Source organism: Struthio camelus, chromosome 2, assembly GCF_040807025.1.
Source record: "Struthio camelus isolate bStrCam1 chromosome 2, bStrCam1.hap1, whole genome shotgun sequence".
Classification (NCBI taxonomy): domain Eukaryota; kingdom Metazoa; phylum Chordata; class Aves; order Struthioniformes; family Struthionidae; genus Struthio; species Struthio camelus.
In genome coordinates, this window is record NC_090943.1 from 135442826 (window position 1) to 135455971 (window position 13146).

The 13146-nt window shown below is 40.1% G+C and overlaps 1 long non-coding RNA gene across 1 annotated transcript in view; it reads right to left on the bottom strand.

The window, feature by feature from the left end:
- Positions 1-1241: 1241 nt before the first annotated feature.
- LOC138066037 (uncharacterized) overlaps positions 1242-13146 on the bottom strand; it is a 40396-nt gene continuing 28491 nt past the window's right edge. Inside the window, exon 3 of the long non-coding RNA XR_011139213.1 lies at positions 1242-2166. This is a non-coding gene — a long non-coding RNA (uncharacterized lncRNA). The remainder of the gene's footprint in view (positions 2167-13146) is intronic.

The following is a 13146-nucleotide window of genomic DNA, read 5'->3' on the forward strand; positions in this document are numbered from 1 at the left end:
GCAAAAGTAATCTGCCACCACACACCAATATGAAGGCATAATAACAGACAAAATCACTTCTCACAGTTGTCTGGTCTGTTAATTATCCATGAATATGTGAACTAGGCATGTATTTTGTTTGAAAACCTCTTTTTGATTTGTGAGCTAGTTTCTCAATGCACAATAGTAAATGAGTTAGAAGATGTCAGTAAAATGTGAAAATATGGTTTGGGATTGTGTTCATTCCTTCATGAAGTAACATAAACACCATCGTCTCTGTTCCAATCTATTTTATGACTGCAGAGGGATGAAAAGGAAGCAGGGAGTGGAAAAGCAGGGAGATGGCCGTTTAGTTTCAGTATTTGTCTCGAAGGATACTGTCAATGTTTAAAAAGCCATTGTCTGTGTGTGCTGGACTCATAAAGTCATTCTGTGTGTACTTAGGACAACTGTAGTTTAAGTTTGCCTGTTGCTTCTCTTCTTGCTTCTATTTACTCTACATCCAGTTTAACCGTCTTTCTTCAAAATCAAGTTATAATGCTTCCTGCGCACTGCAGAATGTGCAATGTCCTACAGGCCGGCTGTCAGAGTTAATGTATTTCCCTGAAATATGTCTGGCAAAAAAATCTAGGGGTCACTTGTAACAGAGAAGGGTTTAAAGGCCACAATCAGAATGAGGATTCTGTTGGGCTTGATGCTGCGCAACCTTACTCTGTATGCCAAACTGCACACACATGGAGGCCAGCTGATCTTTCCTAAAGCCCATTTAAGAGTTTGTGCAGAACATTACAGATCCAGAAGAAGCACCAGAGACAGAAGGTCTCAAAAAAAAAACAAAAAAACAAAAAAATAACCTCTCAACTAAGACTGATATATGGCAAAAGATATCAACAGTTCTGACCCTAGCAGTCACCTACTGGTGACTCACAAATGGAGACTAGAACCATGATATATACTTAGAACACCTCAAAAGTCAAGAGAAGAGAGGGAGTTCCAGATATAGGGAATTGCTATAAAGAAACAATGACAACAGTTCCTTAGGAAGCTTAGTGCCCCTCTAAAAGTGTAGGTCAGGAGCAGGTACAGCAATCTCAGCCTCTCCCTTGTAGGGCAGACTACATGTACCCCATGCATATGACAGTCCTAGTTTGGGAACTGTACTTGGTTTGGGCCACGTGCACTTTGTGAAAAGAACAAGTAACTGTATCTACCAGGACAGAGCAGCATATAGCTGTGTTTCCCAGAGAATAGAAAATTAGGGGACGAAGTCAAGAACCTCTCTTCTTTTAAATCTCAGCCTAGCAGAAGAAGGCTGTCCATGAGCATGGGGAATCACATTAGGCATGGCCATGTGCACAGCTGCATCAAAAGCAGAGAAGACTACACAGAAACAAACAGACAGATACCACCTGAAAACTTGTAATCTGGCCTAAAAAGACAGGGTTTTGCTACACAAAGAAGAACTTAAGACTCTTAGTGGTAGTATCCAACAGGAAAGTGTACACAAGCATTGAGCTGTACTTGGAAGTTAATTAATATGCTGTTACTTAAGGACAAGAAGCTTCTTAGATCAAAAATGAAACATAAGAGATGTCTACTGAAACTAAACACATTCAATAAATCAATAAAATTAGACTAAGATTTTGCTCTGTTTTTCTTTTTAAACACACAATCACCTAGGTAGTTTCTGGTCTCTAGTTTGCATTTATTGCATGGTTCTAAAAAGGACATTGATTTCTACTGATGTGATAGATGCAGCTCCTGATGAAAGTTAAACATATCATCCTCTATTTAGGTATTTATTTTAAGTATATATTTTAACCTATTCAGATTTCAATCCCCAATCTTTTCTTGAAGAATACATTATAATATGCACTTTACAGCAAAGTTACAGTTCCATACATACAAACTTCAACATGGATATAAGCATTCAAAAGTAAGGTCAGTTTTAAGAACATCTTTTCGGCTTTTGAAAGTTCTGTGTAAGTCATTTCTTGAAAGTTTCTAGAATATGTAGATATGTTTTCTCCTGCTTTCTGTTGTCCATTGCTTGATGCTTGACTCAGAAGGGAGTTGTGATTGTTCAGCGTTCCTGGAAAGAGCAACTGATAGGCTCTTGACTTCCATAGCAATACAACAAAACTGAATAACTGTTTCACAATACTTATATGTTTTTAAAGTGTCCATCTGTAGAAAAAATATACATTACAGAATGAGTGTTGTGTTTATTTCAATACTACGTATCCATTTTGGATGTCATCTATCTGTGATTTCAGTGCCATTTCCGTGGTTTCAGAACCATCCTTCTTAGCGTTAGGCTACTCTAACTTTTCAAATCCAACCTAGTAAAGCAAACTAACAGTAATGGTATTAAGAGATGTACTTAACTTGAAACTTATGTTTAAGCACTTTTCTGAATGGGAAGAACTTAAAGATATGCTTGAGACCTTTCTTGAAATAGGGCTTATATTTTAGCATGCAGTCATGGATTCATGGTAAAGGGGTAAGGATATACAAAAAGACAGATGAATTTATACAGTAATCAAATTAATGTAATAACCATATCAGTGCTTTAGAACCATTGAAATTTTAACCATATTTCAGACTTTGAGTCCACGAGTTTTGTTTCTAAGCATATCATTGCATCTCTTCTCTCCATACCAATGAGCTTATGAAGATTTTATGCCTTTACAAAACTAAAGAAGTATTAATGCACTGAAAGGAAGAAGAAAGTAGGTACATCTCCCCCGGCCCCATGTGCTTTATACTAAAAAAATAAACAAAAGCTTTACAATAAATTGAAAGGAAGAGAAAGTGAGGATATTGTGGAGAGCTTATTGCTCTTGATAAAAAGAAAACTGTCAAGTGTCCTAAACCTACACTGTCCCTGCAACAGGATCAAATGATACAGCTGTTCTAGAGACTACATTGACATATTACATAATTGCAACCATTTAAAAGTTAGATGTGAAGTCTAAGAGGACCAGGATACTTTTCTCAGAGTCGAACCTGTGAAGAAAGCACATAAATAGACACCTCTGCCCCAGGGAGCAGCAGAAGGGGGCTGCCATCACATGGAGGAGAGCCAGAGCCGAGGGTGACAGCTGGCCGGCCAGGCAGTCCCCACACCCTGGGGTGCCATCCACAAAGTCCCCTGGTGCCCTGACGAGGTGAGCAAGGCCGGGCTGGGGACAGCAGCCAGGGTCAGCTGTGGTCCAGAGATTGCTGGGCAAGTCCATAGTGACAAGGCAGGTCTGGGAATCAGGTCAGGAGGTCGAAGCAGCAAGGTCCGTGGCCAGGTGCGGGCGCACCGACAGCACAGCTAAGGCAAGGGCCAAGGGCAAAGGCTGAAGCTTAAATGCACTTAAATGTACCTCCTGATCAAAGCAGGGGAAGTCCTCAGTGAGGTTTCCCACTGCTCTTTTTGCAGCAGTCTATGAAAAGAGGTCACAGAACTACGCGGTGTCAGGGCAGCCTTTGCACATAGGTAGCCAGACCCCTGTGTGGGGGAAGAGGTTGCAGGGCCTGCTGGTGCACTTGGGGCTAAATCCCCTCCTGGACAGATAAGGATGATTTGGCGCCAAGGGATGGGAGTCCCCTAACTAAACCAGGTGCTTCATTTAACCAAGGCAAAATGTCAATGACTGGATGAGCAAATCTGAAATCTTATATCTTCTCTACTGCAGGCATCTCTCTGTAGCTCTGAATTAAGATTGCTATATAAAATTGGGACTTGTAGCCAGTCTCATATCTTTGATTTCTGGAAGGACATATCTATGTTAAACTATGGCATGGTGCTGGTGGATGTCATCTATTTCATATTACACACTGCCTCACATCCTGGTATTTCTTATTTCATCCTTCTTAAAATGCAGGCTATATCCCAACAGTGTCCTTACTGCTGGGCTGGCAAAATGTTCCCTCTGCAGTCTCTTTAGATTCTTGGACCTTGTAGTTTTGGCTGAAACTTCAGTTTGGACTGAAGAGGAGATGGTGGACCACCCTTTCACATCGACTGTTTTCCTGATAGTCCAGGAGATAGCAGTGCAAGGTTTGAACTCCAGCAGGTCACCTCTCCAAGTGAGGGGTAAGGATAAAAGACTGACATTTCCATTTCTCTAAGCAAGAGCTATAATTGCAAAGCGACTACATAAGAGCCGGGCAACGCTATAATTGCAAAGCGACTACATAAGAGCCGGGCAACGCCACCACAAGCTGTATTTGAAAAAGAAAAGAGCAAGCAAATTTGCTATGTCAAAAAAGACCATTCAATTATGGGACACAGGGTTGGGGAAATCAAAATGACTAAAGTGAACCTAACTCTGAGCTGCACGATATTTTGCATTCCAGTTCAAGCACAGCTTCTGTCTTTACCGAAAATTTTTGGGAAAATACAGTCAGATGGGTAAATTCCACAGTGACTTGACTCTTGTGCAGTGTCCCTGACACAATGGTTTTACTTCAAGCATAAATCTTTCACACAGCTTTTAGATTATATGCCATTATAAGAACAGTGAAAAATAAGAACTAAAGAAACCTCTCTGTCTTACAAATAACTGCTAAAAAAGCCTCAAACAAATGTTTTGCAATTAATGATTCAGGATGAAGCAGGTCTAATGAATGTAACAGTGTATGGAGAATAAATGGGGATTCTTGCAGAAAGGTTCTAGGAGGCCACTTGAAACAAAAGACAGCACTATATCAGGATGCTGGATCACTGGAGACCATCCGAGATGGGGTACACTACTGCTGAGAAAGAGCAGAATAGAAGGAGTCAGGCACAGCTGGTGGAAATACCCACTAAGATTTCTTGAGGGGGAGTTTTAATTATACTATGATGGCCACAAGAGAGATGCCCAGCTCCTGCCCTCGTGGAAGTTGATTACTTTCCACAAGGTGTCCCCAGGTGAGCCTCCAAACAGAGTCAATATTTCTAAAAGACAGTCTGGCTTCTAGTCACAGCAGGTTAGCAATGTCCTGTCCTACTTGCAGTGCAAAAGCCACTCTAATCAGGTGTGAAGCATTTGATGTATGGAAAAATTAATCAGCATCTAGAGAGAAAACCTGGCACAAGATGAAGAAACCTGGCAGCTGAGACAATAGACCTGGCAAAATTTGCAGCAGTTTCATTCCAGTTTTATTGAAGGTAATTCTTCTTTGTTTTTTTGCTCTACATAGCCTTTCTTTTATTTTCATTCTAGCCTGTAAACTCAAATAAGTTAGCAAGCCAGGCTACTGTGTGCCATGACACCAACCTGCAGGAAACCAGAGAAAGAACTTATCTTTTTTTTTCAGTAAACTACTCATTTTAAAGCATGCTCCTAAAACTACTTTACGAGCACCTTTGCACAGAAAACATAAAATGAGTTTGAGGGTATATGAATTACAAAGTAGAAGCATAGATAGTCTCACTGTATCAGTAAATGGTCTCCAGAACTGAACGAAAATAGTGCTATTTCTTAATAAAGCAGTTAGCCAAAATCAGTGTCTTACAAATTGGAGAATTACTGATGGAGTCTCTTACCTTTTTCATGGAATCCGTTGTCTATACAAAGAATGAATATAATGTTTTGTTTCAAAAACAAAACAAAATAAAACAAAAAACAAGTATACACACACAGTACTATGACTTATCTAATGCAGTGCTTTACCCAAAGACCCTTTCTTTTAATCTTTCTGAGGATAATCCTTTTCTGAGTGTTCTTAGATTTATTTTGCCTTCTTCTTCGAATTGCTGTTGCATTTTTTTTCCACACTCAACTCCCTATGGGAAAAATAAATTGTACATGTCTCTCTCATCCCAAACCTTTCTCATTTCATCTTTCTGCACATGGCCAATCAACAGCTGTATCTGCATTTCCATTAAGAAATGTAGTATTTTTCCCAGCTGAGTTGTGGCAGTGCCCAACAGTCCAGCCTTAATGAGGTTTTCACTTAACTCTGAGCATAACAAGAGATACATTTAGAAAAAATTACCAAACATTTCTTCATTACAAAACTTACCTAGAGCAAGGCACTCAGTGATGGGCAGTTAAGCTTTCTAAACATAGTACAGAACATCGCACTGCAGATCATCTTGATTTGTATCTACATAGCTTCCTCCTAGAACTGTGTGGTATCTTGCATTAGGAAGTAACGTTTCTAGCAGGATTGTTAGAGCTTCACTAGCATTATTTTTTCACACTCTGCTGTAGAAGAAGCTGATGTCCTTTCTACAAAAGCAATAATAGCAACTCGAAATTTAATTTGCTCAGGTACTACTATCAGAGAAAGAGAACTGTGTTGTACTGCATTGATTCAACAGTGGCAGTAATTGCAGCAGCTGCAGCAGCTGCTCCCATGTATGGTAGATGTGCATCCATGTGCACACGTCATCAACTTCTCCTCTTACAGAGGAAATGTGGTGGAATATATGTGCATGTATGTACATATGCATATATTTTGAGGATATATGTATTCTGAAGCGGCTTGCCTGTCATGGGAGATATATGTATGCCACTGTTGGACACTTCTAGTATAAATTACTTGCATTTTCCCCCCCTTTCAAATAATGCTACAGCACAGAATCAGCATGGAGCAAAAGTGCACTGGAACAGCTATACATGTGGCACACAAAAGATGTGGGACAGGCTGGAGGACGTTCCAGTAGTGAACCTCTGCAAGCAGCACAGATCTTTCTTGCTCATATAGTAATTATAGATGTCATATAGATCTTACTTGTATAAACTGAGTGCTGAGAAAGCTGATTATATTGCAGTCTCTGCAGATTCTCTATTTGTAAGCTGGGAAAATGTTGAGGCAGGACAAATAAATAAGTGTAATGATATTACAACAACATTTTTTTATTTGTGGTAATGAGCAATGCCTCCAAAACTGCTGCAAGAACATCATAATAAAGTTATGTGCACAGCTGGCTCTGACCATCTCACACCAGGGCACGTGGATACACAAGGATTACACCTACTTAGAAACTGGTTACTGCTGACATCTGGAAGCAAACTATTTCCAAAATACGACAAGTTGGTGGCTAAGAAATTCTGTACTGACCAGCCAGCTGCCAATATTGAGGTGACAGAAGTTTGAAGGCAACTGATGATGTGGTTTAGTCATGATTGCTGAAGTTAGCTCACTTCCTCCAGATTCAAAATCAAATAAGCAAACCTCTCAGCACTGAGGCTGGGTTCAAAGACAACAAATAAGAACTGCCATGTACACTGCCTTTGTTGAACTATTCAGCAAAGGGCATGGAGATGTGTGATGTTCTGACGGGGCAAAATGATGCCATGCTCTGTTTCGGTACGCATCGCCATTAGATTGCTTTATGTCCTCGCAGTGATTTGGAGGAGCTCTTTTACAATTTATTTTATAATTTTATAATTTACATTTTGATGGATATTATGAAATATTTCTTCCTCTGCTTGTTGATGTCCTCCCGATCTTGATACATAGATCAGCGGTCTGACCTTCATCCAACTCACAGAATATTTTCCTGAATCAGTTCGTTCTTTCTGACTGGACCACTATCTCCTTGCAGCACTGGCTGAGATAGAATGTCCTGCCAAGGGTATATTCATTTCTTCCATAGAATTAAAGAAAGAGAATTTCCCTTATGTATGTTCTTCAGCTTGACAAAGGCAGACATTGATAGTTTTATCTCTTTGGCGTGCCTCTATTTATTTCATCCCTGTATAGTAACCTACTCAGCTATCAGCCTAGAAAGAAGTGTGGTAGATTCATTTAGAAGAGACTGGGACCTACTGCATGGGGGATGGGGGAAGGGGTGGCCAGGACAATGAAACCTGAGTCTGTTACACTGCTTACATTGATTTTAGCCTATTTCAGGCTTGGGAAGCTTCATGAAGTGTTAAATAAGCTGGAGAGCCCTGATCAGATCAGGCAGCAATTTTCAAAGCCTTTGATAAGAAACTATATAGCTGCAGTGCAAATGAATGACTGAGAAAGTTAGATAGCTATAGGAATAGCTGTACGGAGTCTGCAAGAATCTCAGAAACCACCTTGAATTTAACCTGTAGGAGAGTTGACAGCTAAGAGAAAAGAAATTCTGTGATGAAAAGAAATGGGGTATTGAGCTAGGATATGGGGTCTGCAAATAATAATGCCTTCCCTTGCCCTGTCTTCTGTATCCTGGACAATGTCGTGCAATATGCTTATTGTGTTACCAATATAAAGTGCCAAGAGGCCCTGAAGGGACTTTTTCACTTGATGCTGCCACTGGGATTTGTAAGTGAACCTCTTATCCCACCTGCAAAAGCAAATCCAAATTCCAAGCACATAAGCCCAATTTTAAGGAGCTTGTGCCTGACAGCTACAATCCGAGGAAGATTCCAAGAGAAAAATAAAAGGAAGCTGTAACTGAACAAGTCTTCATTTCTTTCAAATTTCTGTTTGGAATACACTTCTTTAACCTACAGTTTCCTTGCTGATGATTTTCTTGACCTATGCACCATTCTTTCTACTCCTCCTTTTGCTAAGACTGGATGAGAATCTGTAGTGTACCTCAATAGAAGACAGTAAAATTACATTGTGAGTAAGGCTGGATGAAAGCATTTTAAAGCTCTATGTGCATCTACAACAGTATGTAATTAACATAATTTTGTAAAAGATGATACTGTATTACTGACTATGTCTATCCTAAATTCAATAACAGCAACATAATGATGTAATTACATTCATGTAAAGATGACAAAATACTACACACATACAGCACAGGGAAACTCCCCAACAAGGAGGTGGCCAATGTCATTAAATACCTTTCATAAAAGCAGTCAAAAGAAGCAAGTGAAAAGGTATAGTTTTTTTTTTAAGAAGCAAATGTTCTTTCTGGGGGGTCAGTTTCTGGGTGGAAACTATTGGCATATGAAACCTCATTTTCAGAAATATTGGAAATGTCACTGAGGTAAAATGAACTGGTAGCTCCATGAAGGCCTGAGTGTGCCATCCTGTATAAAACAGAGCTGGAGGTAGCTACATCCTTGGGAAGGTGGAAGGGACTGTTGAATAGTACAACCAATTCCCCATTGCAAGGACAGGTGTTGTGTACCACCATGTGGGCAGGACCTAGAAAGAAGAACATTGTACTGTTCCCCTTGTGAATTTTTCGCCTTGACTATTCGAATCTGAAGATGTGCCCTGTGCATATTATGTGTTTGGTCTTTTTGTCAGACATTTGCAGTTTCTTCAGACATTGCAGAGCTCCAGAAGAGATACAGAGCATCTCAGAAGCCTGTCTTCACTCAGCACCTACAACAAGCATACCCCAAAGTGGGCCAAACCTGGGGTGCGCAGCCCCACAGAGCTGAGGATTTATATACTTGGACTTATATTGGGTTTATGACCTCCTCGCTGTGTGATCCCTAGAGTGATCTTTGGGGGTTACTTCAGGGAAATTGTGTTGTCATGGCTGGAGTCGCAGTATGAGGCACAGGATGTATCCCTTTGAAGAAACAACCAAGGGGAAATCTCCAGTGGGTGAAGTCCTTGAGCGAGTTCTGTTTCTTTTAACTCTTCCTGGGATTTTTAGATCTGAGAAATCAGGCTCTACTTGAGTTTAAAGATAGCATAAGGTAGGAATGACCAATGACAATTCATATAAAATATCCAAAATATCCAGTCTCTTTAGTTCTTTATTGACTCATTTCATAAATATTAGTGTAATGCCCATTTGAAAGGTATGACATAAATAAATGTTTTTCAATGAAGTCGCAAAAGATAATGCACTCTTACATCCAAGTGTGTTCCTAGAGTTAATCAGATATTGCAAAATACCCTTTGTTTAATTGTGCATGCAGGCAAAAAGACAAAACAACTGAATTTGCTCAGTTGTCAAATAATTAATATTTTGCATGAAGACTATTTATTATATTTTTCTTCATCATAATCTTATGGCAGCTGTGGGCAAAAAGATTATACGAAGCAAAAGGGAGCCTGACTTTCCTGACCCTTACTAGTTTCTCTTCCAATGTAAAATCTGTTTTTCAAACTCGTATAAACGAATACCTTAATAATAATACTTTTTTTTTTCTAAGTCAGCTAGATAACCTCTGGCAAGTAGTCTAAACACGGAAAATTGTGTTGTAAACTCAGGAATAACCACATTAATAAAGTACAGTCATGGTGTATAACTTATATCAGACTACAGCTGACGAAACTGACCTTCAAAAGGCTTAATCATTACAACCCAGACGAGGTACTGACAAACAGATAAATAAAAAAGTATCATCTTCACTGTGGATTACTTTACACATTCTGTCATCCACTACATATTGTATGTTCTTCATAGACTACGACTGATCCATGACAGTCCTGAGACAGGTCATTGCAGTTGCAGTATTATGGCTTTAAGTGTAATATTGGACATCACCATGAGAAAAGAATACCCCCAGGAGAGCAAAACAGAAGGTAATACAGTGGCTCTTTCAGTGATGTGGGAGACATGGAAAACTGCTGCATAGCTGAACAGTTCCCCTTTGTTCTGTGTTCAGCTATGGATCTGATTTCTCTGAATTGGGCTTATTACAATAAATACAGATGCACAACATGATTATTTATGGGAAGAAAACAGACAAAAGAGGTTGAGTTGCTGGTACCTAAAACCTCTTTTTCTGAGCTTCTCCCCTTGAGGCCCTTTTCATTTGTTGTACCATTGTATTCTCATTGTTGCTCAATGATACAAGCCTAAGCTGTTCATCAATTTACTCGCTCCCCCAATCTCTCTCTTTCTCTCTCATGTGCGCTTCCTCTCTCTTCCCATGTTAATAGTTCCCCTGAAATCCTATCACTTTGCTGGAGGATTGATGTAAGTCTCCAGCAATTAACATAATTACAAGCCTGATTATCTTCTAATTGCATTATGAGTATTTGGTTATTCACTACACAAATTAGAGAAAATTAAAGAGGAGCAAGATCCTGTGGTGTGGGCGGTATGCTTTCTAAACCGTTATGAGCATCTGAATGCTGTGAGATAACAAGAAGGTGCAGACGTTTTATATTCCTATTGGCTCACAGTTGTTCTTGTCATTGTATGTTTTTTTTTCTTTCTACAATGTTTCATGTCAGTGAAAGATACAGCGCTGTTTCCTTTGTTCATGTAAGTTGACTGATAAAATACAGCAAACTAAAGTAAATGCCATATTTTCTACATAGGTTTGATAGAGAAAGAAGATAAGGTTAGAAATCTGAACAAAAGGCATTTGGTGGATGGATTTCCGTACTACTGAAAAACATCAATAATTCAAATACATAATTGAGCTATACTGTTTGTAGCGATAGAGAAATGAAGGAGTAAACAAATACTGAGGATTACAGGTCCTTGTCTCTCTCTCTCCGTATTTTTGAGGTTACTGTATTATTGCTTAAATAACCATGGACAAGTTCAAAAAGTGAGTAATTACTAGAGGGCAGTTTTAAAAGTGAATAACACTTTGACGGGACAGAACTTATACAGGACAGAAGTCCTGTTACTGGCAGCAATGTCAGCAATGAAAAGGACGGCTTGGGATGTACAGAATGGAGACCCATGGAAAGAAAAAAACATACATAACTGGATACTTTTCCAAATTATGTTTTTAGAAGGAAATATATGGAGTTTAGGCAAAATAGGGAGAGAAAAAGGATCTAAATTATGATAAGGAGATGCAGCAAAGACTTAGGAAAGGATTTTATCTCCTGCTGTTGTTGCGGTTGAAGATTATGACTGCTATTGGAAAAACAGCCATCTCATGCCAGATTCAGGACTAACCACTGTGATGCACATGTTAAACTGCCAATTATGTAGGAGGTGGGCATGCCTGTTCAAAACAGAACAGCTGAACTCCTCCGAGCAGCATTGTGAGCACCCTTTGGGACTTCCACCCTAGGTAACTGCCAACTGTTTTTGTGTTTTGGGGTAACTCCGTACGTGTTTTGTTATGAGCCAAATCCCGCTCATCTTTTTCATGGGAAGCTTATTCATCTTATAGAAATGCTTGTAATAGAAACTAAGCTGATAGCACTGGAAACAGCTAACTGAATAAATTTACAGGATATGACAACGGTCCAGTATCAGTGACCTTAACTTTGGCTTCAGTACCAGGGAACTTCTAGTTCCCTCTTGTCCTCAAGGTTTCCAGTTAGTGCTGCTGGCATCCAGCCACAATAAATGGATGATGCTTGCTCATTTCAAAGGGCTCAGCAAACAGCTTTTGTTTGGGAATTTTGCCTTCTGAGCTATGAATTGTGAAGATGAGTAGAATTCAAACGTATGACCTAAGGCTTTAGAGCTGTAAAACATCCACCATGGAAAAAGACATTTCCATTCAGAGCATCTTCTTATAACTGCCTAGTGCATTCAGTTTCATTCCTCTCCAGGTTTGTTTGGAGATTAGGAGCTAATAAACATAACTTTCTTAAGCAAGCAAAATGGAAACTACAAAACTCATTGCTGTTTCGATAACAAATGGTCCAAAAATTAATGTGAGCTTTGAAACTTCAGAAAAGGATCCTCTCCCATTCCGTAAGTGCTAAATGAATGAACAGTAATGATTTATTCTACATCTTGCTATCAAGTGACAGCATCAGTGATGATCCTTGCTACCGGCCTTTGCTCTTCACAAGATGGACAACGGAATGACTGGCTGGGTAGATGAAGGCAGAGCAGTGGATGTTGTCTACCTGGACCTGGACTTCAGCAAGGCTTTTGACACTGTCTCCCATCACATCCTCCTAGGTAAACTCAGGAAGTGTGGGCTAGATGAGTGGACGGTGAGGTGGATTGAGAACTGGCTGGATGGCCGAGCTCAGAGGGTTGTGGTGAATGGCGCAGAGTCAAGTTGGAGGCCTGTGGCTAGTGGTGTCCCCCAGGGGTCAGTCCTGGGTCCAGTCTTGTTCAATGTATTCATCAATGACCTGGAGGAAGGGACAGAGTGCACCCTCAGCAAGTTTGCTGATGACACTAAACTGGGGGGAGAGGCTAACGCACCAGAAGACTGTGCTGCCATTCAGAGGGACCTGGACAGGCTGGAGAGCTGGGCGGAGAGGAACCTTGTGAAGTTCAACAAAGGCAAGTGCAAGGTCCTGCACCTAGGCAGGAATAATCCCATGCACCAGTACAGGCTGGGGGTTGACCTGTTGGAAAGTAGCTCTGCCGAGAAGGACCTGGGAGTGCTGGTG